The following is a 10005-nucleotide window of genomic DNA, read 5'->3' on the forward strand; positions in this document are numbered from 1 at the left end:
AATGATCCTCTTCCATAACATCTTTCTCTCTCATTCTTGTTTAAACTATTGCCTTTAACTTCTCAAATTGTATCTACTTCTTACTTTTGTGGCTTAGTTTTAGCTTTTATCTTATGAAATTGTAATCAATATCAATCTATATCTATATATTACTAAAAGCTGAAGCGTAGCATTTAATGTTACTACGCTCCCAATGAGCCACATCAGCAGCCATGTCATTATCAATTTTTTTCCAATTTTTTTATACAATTTTTTAACATTTAAAGTGAATTAAAAACTCTATTATATTACAATCAAAATATCATATTTAATTTATCTTATTTTTAATTATTCTTATTTATTATTAAATTTTCAATTCCATTTTAACTTTTCATATCCCACTACTTTCTACCTTAACTTTCTTCAACCTTTCTCATTCCATTTCAACTTTTCATATCCCACTACTCTCAATATTAATATTATTCTATCTTTTTATCTTCCTTTATTTTTGACTCTTCTTATTCTTATCCTCATGCTATAAAATTGTTATTCTCCTCTTATTCCATGCATAATTTCTATTTTTCCACACACAAAAGCCTCTCTCTCTCTCTCTCTCTCTCTCTCTCTCTCTCTCTCTCTCTATATATATATATATATATACTTTCCTTCAATTTTTGGTATATATATTTTTTAATTTTAGTGTAACAGGTTGACCATCAAAACATACTGATGCAGTATTGAAAGCTCCACCAAATGCATCGCAGAAATCAGTTTTAGACTACTAGAAGTCAGTTAGTTTGCTAAAATTGAAATTGACAGGTAATCTAGCTTGATACGATTTAGTTTTATATTTTATGTTGTTATCTTTTTTATTCTCATTGGTTGTTAAATGTTATATTATTGCATTATAAAGATAGTCTATATATTACTAAAAGCTGAAGCGTAGCATTTAATGTTGCTACGCTCCCAATGAGCCACATCAGCAGCCATGTTATTATCAATTTTTTTCCACTTTTTTTATACAATTTTTTAACATTTAAAGTGAATTAAAAACTCTATTATATTACAATCAAAATATCATATATAATTTATCTTATTTTTAATTATTCTTATTTATTATTAAATTTTCAATTCCATTTTAACTTTTCATATCCCCACTATTTTCTACCTTAACTTTCTTCAACCTTTCTCATTCCATTTCAACTTTTCATATCCCCACTACTCTCAATATTAATATTATTCTATCTTTTTATCTTCCTTTATTTTTGACTCTTCTTATTCTTATCCTCATGCTATAAAATTGTCATTCTCCCTCTTATTCCATGCATAATTTCTATTTTTCCACACACAAAAGCCCCCCCCTCTCTCTCTTTATATATATATATATATATAATTTCCTTCAATTTTTGGTATATATATTTTTTAATTTTAGTGTAACAGGTTGACCATCAAAACATACTAATGCAGTATTGAAAGCTCCACCAAATGCATTGCAGAAATCAATTTTAGACTACTAGAAGTCAGTTAGTTTGCTAAAATTGAAATTGACAGGTAATCTAGCTTGATACGATTTAGTTTTATATTTTATGTTGTTATCTGTTTTATTCTCATTGGTTGTTAAATGTTATATTATTGCATTATAAAGATAGTATATAAAAATATAATATTATTTTATTACATAACATAACTAAAATAATATGGTTTTTATTACTATACATTTCATTTTTATTATTTTATTCTCATCTTATTTTATTCAACATTTAAATTTAGCAACATCCTCCATATCATAATTATTTATATTTTGTCTCATTTTTTTAAAATTAAATGTATAATATTTTATTCAATAAATAAAAATTGTTCTTATAAAGTCTTCCCATGAAATGTTACAATGCATCAATGGAAAAATGAAATACAAAACAAATATCAATTTAGAAACACTCAATTTATATTTAAAAAAAAAAAAGAATAAACAATTTTCTTATAAAGTATTCCCATAAAACGTTACAATGCATTAATAGAAAAAGAGAATACAAAACACATGCTATTTTAGAAACACTAAATTTATAATAATAATAATAATAATAATAATAATAATAGTAATTGTGGGGCCCGTGGGCCTGATAACCTCGGCCCATCATATAGCAAGCCCAAGGCCCATGCCGAGGAGTACAAGCTATTTCTGAGGAGAAGGGGGGGAAGCCTACTTTCCTAGGACCAGGCCGAGGATACCTTGTCCTCGGCCTGACAAGGGTGGTTTTGGGGAGAGTTTAACCCCAAAGTAAGTTGTCACTATCGCATTGAATGCACTCAACTAACCCCCCTGGCCGCATTAATGGGGAGGTAACCCTTTGACAGGATAACGTTGGTTAGCCGAGGAGTACAAGCTATTTCTGAGGAGAAGGGGGGGAAGCCTACTTTCCTAGGACCAGGCCGAGGATACCTTGTCCTCGGCCTGACAAGGGTGGTTTTGGGGAGAGTTTAACCCCAAAGTAAGTTGTCACTATCGCATTGAATGCACTCAACTAACCCCCCTGGCCGCATTAATGGGGAGGTAACCCTTTGACAGGATAACGTTGGTTAGAGCGAGCCACTTGAGTACCGATAAGGCCTCTGATGGGACGGACAACCAGAAGAAAAGCGAATAGATGATCAACAGATGGAAGCAGGAGAGAGGAAGATGAAAGCTATAAAAGAAGAGTTAGTAACCCCAGGAAGAGGAGGGGGAAAAAAGAAACAAGAAGGCCTCCTCGGCCACAGGCCGAGGAGCATTCTCCCGTTTGTAAAAAGACACTTAGCCATTTTTTGAGATAAGTTTGGCCATGGTGATCAACGGCCAGCGCCTAAGCCTTTCAACCCACTCTCTATAAATTTGTTGTTTGGGCTTATTGGGCTGAAACCCAACACTCAGTTTAAATTGAATTGAGTCCTTACAGTAATAATAATAATATCAAACCAAACATGTCATAAAATAATAAACTAATAGTTATGGATGTACTAACTTCATGGCAGCAAAATGGAATAAAATAAAAATAAAAATAAATGTTACAATATGCATATTTAGTACATTAGAATTATCATCAAATTTTGGAAAACAATAAGATTTTAACAAAGAGGGAGAGAAAGAGATTAGTAAAAGAAATCAAACGTTAATTAAATAAATTAATTAGTAACCATTAATTGGAAAACAAAGAGACCGACGGCTAAAGGAGTAAAAAATTAATTAAAGATGACCTTATGAATGTTATTATAAATTTTACAATGCAAATAAATAAATCGTTAAATTCACTTAATTAAATCATATAATCAACAATTAAATAAAATCATACAAAATTTAAACTTGAAACTAATCAAACTCTAATCTAGAAAATCATATTTATTATCAAAACTAAAAGGAAAACGTTCTTTAGTAATAATAGAAATATATAAGAAATAAAGATGAAAATTTTCAAAATCTTTTTATTTTTTTTTACATTTCATTTAACATTATTTATAAATAATAAAATAAAAAATAAAAAAAAAGTCCTTAAATGCTTATATTCTTCACACGCTATTTAAATTGATTTGTTTTTATAAATTAAAAGACAATGAAAAACCAATTTTTAATTACTACAACCGTTGCTACTCTATAAATCACACACAACACTATATTCAATATCCTAAACAACATAGTTAGGCCTTTTAGATATACACCACCATTTTCAACTTATAAATTACAACCCAAATCAATCATACAATTACATAATCAAAGCATGAACATGTAACATGTATTACCTTCTGAATTATTGCTTGGAATTTTCACAATTATTGAAAGAGAATCTCCAAATTTAATTTTTAGAAAACATCAAGACAAGGTGAATTTTATTCTTTTTAATTTCTATAGAAAAAAAATATTACGCACATAATTTCAACCCTTATGGAAAAGAAGGTTTACATATAGCATGCAAAACATGTTTAATTGACTTAAAGATGTAAAAATTAGTCAACCAACTATAGTAGAATTAAGGTTTCAAATTTTAAATAAAACAATTCTACAATAATAAAAAATTATTTTGTGATAAATATGATTATGAAATGCATTACATTTCATTAAATTAGTTCAAATTACAAAATAATAATAATAATGAGATCACCATAAAAATAATCACGCGCTGCGCAACGCGCAGGTCTATGACTAGTATATATAAAAGCAGAGACCATATGCGTGAGTGTATGAGGTACTGCCAAGTGGCAATCTAATTTTGCAATGAACATTTTTTTTTACCTCTTTCATTAAGTGTTTTTACTGTTATCCAAAAGTTCATATTAACTTATTTTACTGTTAGCTTATTAATGTCTCATTAATTTACTAAACTTACACCACATCTTTCTCTATTCTTCATGTCTTTTAGCACACCCACCATTTTAGTATTTTTTTTTAAAAAGCAAAAAAAAAAAAAAAGGACTAATAATAATAACTAACTAGATAAGGCCCTGAAGAAAGATAGAGAAACACAAAAATGTTGTGGATTGTTATATAAAATGCACTATTTCACTATATATTACCGAAATAAAAAACTTGAGACTGACAAAACATTTCAAAGAAAGAGAAAGAGGAATTTACGGGGTCACCGCCTTTGTTATACAGGCCACCCACTACTATCAAGACACCAAACCCCTATTGGTTTTTTTTTTTTTTTTTTTTTTTTTTAAAAAAATTAGGGGCTTAAATATGATTTAGGTTTACAAATATGAACATTAACATGAGCATGAACATGAAGGTAGATTTCTATTCATTTTATTGAAGAAAAAATGTACTTACAAAAAATTCCAAATTTTATTAGGTAAAGAAGAATCAAGTTATAGATAGCAAAATCAACAAACCAAAAATTTTAGGAGCCAAAGAGGAGCCATTACTCATTTGAAACATCCCAAAATATTCAAGGACTAAATAAAAAATACCATCCACTCCACACATCCATCGCAACTTCTTTAGCTCAAGGAAAACAATACACACACACATATATCTTTTTTTTTTTTAATATATAAATAATTATAGTATCTATGCTATCCCCACAACTCGAACCTTTTCTCCTTGACTCCCACAATTTGAACATTTTCTCCCTTACACCCTAGACACTTTGTGTATGGGAGGTGCCAATTCAGCTACATGGCTCTCGACACACACACACACACACACACACACACATATATATATATATATATCTCATTCAATAAATATGGAACTTCCTTTAAAAAAAAATTTAATATGTTTATCATAATTAAGGGAAATCCTAATGGGTACTTCACTTGAGCATATGTGAAAAAGGCATATACATATCACAAATGGTAAACGAGAAAGAAAAAGTTGCTAATCCCTTTTAATGTGGTTAATTGCTTTGCCTCAATTAGTTGCCCAAACAACCTACCGCTTATTCATTCCACAACCATAAATGACAATGCAGCATTGGCCATCGGTAATTGCTAATTTGAAAGTATAGGTTTCTTTAATAGCTCTAACTTCATTTCTTTTGGCTAATATGTCTTTATTAAATCAAAATCAAACCACAAAAATCATATAAAAATCACAAATTAGAGTTTAAAATTATAATTAAATTTTTAAAAGAAATGTAGGAACAATTGCACAAAAATTCTATGTAACTAAGTCACACTCAGGAATATTGGACCCTTTTTCCTTTGTATAAATAAGGGGGTCCCAATGGGATGAAGGGGCTAACAATTTTCTCTCCAAAACATTTATTGTAGGAACATAAAAGTTTTCCATTGTAGACTTTTCACACTTAAAGAACATGACTTGCCAACTAATCAAACTAGAGTTTTTAGTACCTACAGCAATTTCACAACATCAAGAACAAATCCCAGTGTATACAATGTCAAATTCCATAGTCTCTTATTACATCAAATGAGGGTTTAATTTATCTCGCAAAGTATTGAATAGTAAAGCTTCTGGGCCATAGTCTCAACTACAACTCTCAATCATGTTGGACTTGGATGACATCTTTCCACAACGTATCATTATGAGATGCAGAAAAAATTTGGAGTGTACGCAACGTTTAGTGTGAATGGGAAGAAATTTCATCCTATTCCAATTGGTTAGGTCAGTAAGAGACCTATTCCAATTTAATGATTTTGGAATTTTGTATAAAAGTAATAATCAAGGAAACTTCTGCCTAAAAGTCGAACTTTTGGCAAGAGAGAAAATTGATGTCTAGACAAATCAAGCCAACCAAAATTGACCATATTCTTAATTTCTTATCTTGATTTGTTCCATTTACAAAATTTACAATCAATGCTTCGTGAAGTTGGCGTATAAAAGTTGAACATCTTATCTAAAGTTCATCCTTTGAAAGTTTGAGAAAAAATTCATTTAAACAAACACAATATATAAATTATAAAGGAATCAAAGAAAAATTGTCAAAAATAATGAAAATTTAATATGTGGTTAAATTCTTATAAGGATGAACACAATAGCAATATCCTTTAAATATATATATATAATCTATACTTATTTTGTAAGTATGATAAAGTCCTATCACAAAGTTTTTTTAAACTCATGTTGATTAGTGATTAGGAGTTATAAAGGAATAGTCATCAATATATATATATATATATATAAAGCAGAGATCTCATGCGGGAGTGCATGAGGTCTTGCCAAGTAACGCTCAAATTTTGCATTTAGCATTTCTTTAACCTCTTTCATTAAGTTTTTTTCTGTTACCCAAAGGTTCATATTAACTTATTTTACTTTTAGCTTATTTATGTCTCATTAGTTTACTAAACTTACACCACACATTTCTCTATTCTTCATGTCTTTTAGCACACCCACCATTTTAGTATTTTAAAAAAAGCAAATAAATAAATAAATAAATAAATAAATAATTAAGGACTAATAGTAATAACTAACTAGATAAGGCCCTGAATAAGGATAGAGAAACATAAAAATGTTGTGGATTGTTATATAAAACACATTATTTCACTATATATTACCAAAATAAAAAACCTTAGACTGACAAAAAATTTGAAAGAGAGAGAAAAAGGAATCTAAGGGGTCATCGCCTTTGTTATACAGGCCACCCACTACCATCAAGATACCGAAACCCCTACGGGTTTTTTTTCCATTTTTCTTTTCTAAATTAGGGGCTTAAATATGATTTACGTTTGAGTGATTTGGTTGGATAGTTTTTGTTTTGGATATATAAGTAGAGAGAATATTTTGTGTACAATGTAAAGCCATATTCTACTATGGTTCAATTTTAAATCATTTATAAGACACATGCATACACATTTGTCCAAATCATGTCATAATGTCGCATTATCGATGAGTGAAAGACGGTCAGAGAGTTGGACATACTTTCATTTCATGATATGAAATATGTGAACACAACACAAATTAGTTGATTTTCATGGTCCCATTACTCTTTTGCATTTATTTTTGGTATCATGATTTAAAAAAAAAAAAAATCTTAACTTAAGAATGGTACAAATATGCAATGAAGCTACTAAACTAATTTTTAATACTTTAAAATGTATATGTTTCTTTACTCTAATTTAGTTTGCTTTTTTCTTTATAATATATATACAATATTATCCAAAACCATCTTACATAAAATATTATAAAATTATCCGTGCATCGCACGGACAACTTACTAGTTACTTCTAATGGGCGAGGCCCACACTTTTTTGTCCTGGATTTGGTACACTTTACTTTTTGTTGGTGATTTTTCATCAGCTGTGTACATGAGTTCAGTCCATTTTTCTTTGAATTATTTTTGAAATAATGTCATATACTCATATATGCAGCAGCAATTTTATATTCACTAAAATTAACATTTAAATTCAGGTCCCAACATTATAGAAAATAATAACAAAACTTTTTTTTTTTTTTTGAGAAGGAATAATAACAGAAACTTGACTAATCGGGTATTCATGAATAAAATTATCGAGTTAGATTGGTCACATATCTGAAATCATGTCTTTGCTTAAGTGTGTGAACTGTGTACACCCTAAACTCATGACTTATCTGGCTCGCTTTGAACTGAAGTGTCTGTCATCTTCCTCAACGAACACCACGAGCTTTAAAAAGCCTTAAACCCTTCCAACCGTCAAACCTCTCCCCATTAACGGTCATCATCCATGGCATCCCTCTCACCACTCTCCCTTCCTCACCATCTCATAATCTCTGCCCCCAAATTTCCCAAAATTTACACAAAACCCACTCTCGTACTCTGCAAAGCCTTCAGTCTCAGAGGCACATTCCTCAGAGTCCGTATCCGGACCCGACGGAACCGGGGGAGGCCAGAAATTCCTTGAACACCAGTTGCCCCTTGAGGCCATGACCGAAAAGAAAGCTGAGACCAAGAAGAAGAAGAAGATGATGAAGAAGAAAGAGAAGGTCTTGAAGGTTTCAATGGCGGTGGCTGCTTGTTACGGGTGTGGGGCTCCGTTGCAGACTTCGGATTCGGATGCTCCGGGTTACGTGGACATCGAGACCTATGAATTGGTTCGAATTGTTTTTGTCAGTGCTTTTTAAGAGCTTGAGTAAGTGTTTTTGTGATTATACTGTAATGGGTAGTTGAAAAAAATTGAATTTGAAAGCTTTTTCTGTGGTGGGCATGTCAAAGTTTGAAACAATGTTGAATTGTAATAAGTCCTTTTATTGCTTTTCAAACAAAAGTTTATGAATTGCCCAGTAAGTGGGTTATGTGGTCTGAATTGTTTTTGCATAGTACTTTTGATTTAGCTCTTTGAAAGAGTTGCTTTTTAAGAGGGAATATTTATATAATAGCTTGAATAAGAATGAAAAGTAAGTGATTTTGGGATAATATGGTAATGGGCAATTTGCAAATTTAATTTAGCCAAAGAGCTCTACTTGTTGGCACCTCTTGATGTTCCAAGACATCCAAGGTTCAAATCCTCCTCCCCATTGTAACTATGGAATTATTTTTTTTAATTAAAAAATTGCAAATTGAATTTTAAATGCCTTTTGCTTTGGTGGGGTATATCAAAGTTTGAACCTTGAAGCAATATTATAAGCCCCTTCATTGATTTTTCAAGCAAAATTTCCTTCTTTTGCTGTTATTGTTAAGCTCAAATTTTTCTTTTCTTTTTGCTTAGAAAGACTAGAAATTAACTTTGACAATTGGTTATGAATTGCCGTCTCAAAGAATGATTTGTTTACTGGGCATTTCTGCACCCCTCATTTTTGGTAAATTGAGTTGATCAAATTGCATTAATTGGTTTTTGAATATTTGGAGTTGAGAGTTATAAGATAGTACTTACAGAATGTATGTGATTGTGCAGAAAAAGAAGCACCACCAGCTTAGTACTATTCTATGTGGACGGTGCCAGCTATTGTCTCATGGGCATATGATAACTGCAGTTGGTGGAAATGGAGGTTATTCTGGTGGGAAGCAGTTTGTGATAGCTGAGCAGCTTAGGGAGAAGCTGTCTCACTTATGCTATGAGAAGGCCTTGATTGTTAAACTGGTTAGTGCAGGCTATCTGACTTTCTTTTTGATATGAAGTTAATGCATTATCTTGAAACCCCTAGAATATGATTAATATATGTAGTGGTGCCCTAGTTTTGGTATTGCTTTATCTGTGGAAGAATTTGAATTCCTGTCATTAAACTGCTGGTTTGTGGTAATCTGGCTTATTACGTGAATGCTAATTTTCCTAGGCTTGCAAGTTTTTAATGAATATATGCATTTGCTTTTGTAGAAGCAAAAATAATTCTCTTAAAACCTTTTCCTTTTATTTTGTGTTTTCCTTTGTAGGTTGGCAGCGGTTTTATTTTTAAGGAGAATATTGTTGTCATAATGATCACCTATGTAAATTATATTTATTCAAGATTGTTAGTTTGTGTGTGTTAAAATAGAACAAGAAAGTGAGAGGAAGTAGGAGGAAGGAGAAAGGGGGGGGGGGGGGGGGGGGGGGGGGGTCTATGTGTTGACGGCACATGTAATTGGAAGGCCCCCTTCCCTTATTTGTTCATTGTTATTGTTCTCATCACCCGCGAACTTCAATCAA

General features: G+C 31.1%; 1 protein-coding gene across 5 annotated transcripts in view; it reads left to right on the top strand.

Moving 5' to 3' along the window:
* The first annotated feature begins 7915 nt into the window (after positions 1–7915).
* Positions 7916–10005, top strand: part of LOC112029305 (uncharacterized) — a 58451-nt gene continuing 56361 nt past the window's right edge. For 4 of the 5 annotated variants that reach the window (XM_065762111.1, XM_065762105.1, XM_065762107.1 and 1 more), the window contains exons 1-2: positions 7917–8514; positions 9277–9462. The gene's annotated coding sequence lies outside the window, so the exon portion shown is untranslated. Of the gene's footprint in view, positions 8515–9276; positions 9463–10005 lie in introns of all 5 variants that reach the window. The other variant, XM_065762112.1, reaches the window with a different exon arrangement.

This window comes from Quercus suber, unplaced genomic scaffold, assembly GCF_002906115.3.
Source record: "Quercus suber isolate HL8 unplaced genomic scaffold, Cork oak 2.0 scaffold_442, whole genome shotgun sequence".
NCBI classification, from domain to species: domain Eukaryota; kingdom Viridiplantae; phylum Streptophyta; class Magnoliopsida; order Fagales; family Fagaceae; genus Quercus; species Quercus suber.